This window comes from Mandrillus leucophaeus, unplaced genomic scaffold (assembly GCF_000951045.1).
Source record: "Mandrillus leucophaeus isolate KB7577 unplaced genomic scaffold, Mleu.le_1.0 Scaffold306, whole genome shotgun sequence".
NCBI classification, from domain to species: domain Eukaryota; kingdom Metazoa; phylum Chordata; class Mammalia; order Primates; family Cercopithecidae; genus Mandrillus; species Mandrillus leucophaeus.
In genome coordinates this window covers 1,018,186-1,019,426 of record NW_012103210.1, presented here as the reverse complement: position 1 = coordinate 1,019,426, position 1,241 = coordinate 1,018,186, and positions in this window count along the sequence as shown.

Below are 1,241 nucleotides of genomic sequence, written 5' to 3'. Positions count from 1 at the left end.
GAAGGAGGCCGTGCGCATGGAGCTGGCACAGGTGAGCAGAGCCTTTGGCCAGAGTGGGGTTGGGTCGGGGCTGGGGACAGCATAAGGCAAAAGGGCCACACTGCCAGACTCCTCCAGAATCACCATTCCCAGAGTTTCCGCATTCCACAGAGCAGTAGGGTTCCAGAAAGAATGTGGAGGGCTTGCCTTGGGTTGCCAGCATTTTGTTTGGCCAATGAGAGACCCCAAGACATAGCAGCTGCTATGCACCAGTCCTGTTGGTTCAGAAAAGAAATAAATATACATATTTTTAAGACAGAGTCTCACTCTGTCACCCAGGCTGGAGTGCAATGGTGCGATCTTGGCTCACTGCAACCTCCACCACGCGGTTCAAGCAATTCTTCTGCCTCCGCCTCCCAAGTAGCTGAGATTACAGGCACCCGCCACCAGGCCTGACTAATTTTTTTGTATTTTTTGTAGAGACGGGGTTTCGCCATGTTGGCCAGGCTGGTCTCGAACGCCTGAACTCAGGTCATCCACCCGCCTTGTCCTCCCAACGTGCTGGGATTATAGGCGTGAGCCACCGCGCCCGGCCAAAGAAAGATCTTTTTAGAACACCCTTCTCCCTCCCCAAACCAAAGGAAAAAAAAAAAAAAAACAAGGACATGATTTCAGAATAAAGGATTATCTTTAGATGGAATAAATTTGGCTTAGCAAAAACGCCCTACATTAATGTTTCGTTGCAAATCGGTAAAATCGCAATCACAGGCTCCCCTTGTCTCCAAACGAGCATTTGGAAGCCAGTGTTCCAGAGAGCTTGGAGCCTGCCAGTTGCCACAGCTTTTAGGATGACAAGGAAGCAGATTGCCTGGGTTTAAAATTCCGTTGCCGGCGTCTTCTGGAACCAGCCGCTCCATCCATTTCCCCCACTCCCTCCCCCCATTTTCCTTGTGTGACAGAGTGGAGGCGTAGACGATTGGGTTGAAACCAAATTGGTCACAAGGACAAGCTGGTCAAGAAAGACGTTTTCCGCCGCGGCCTTGGCTGTTCCACAAGCCAGTTCTGCCAGGAGAGCCGAGAACTCGTCATCCCCAGGCAGAGCGCCACCTACGTGCCAGGTGGGGGGCGGCGTTGCGGAGGGTGAAGGGAGGAGTCTGGGCCAGTTCTCAGCCTTTTTCAGGATCTGATGAAAAGGCCGTGCGGGGCCTGCATGCACCTGTGGGCCCAGCTAACAAGGCAGAGGCAGGAGGTTCGCTTGAGCC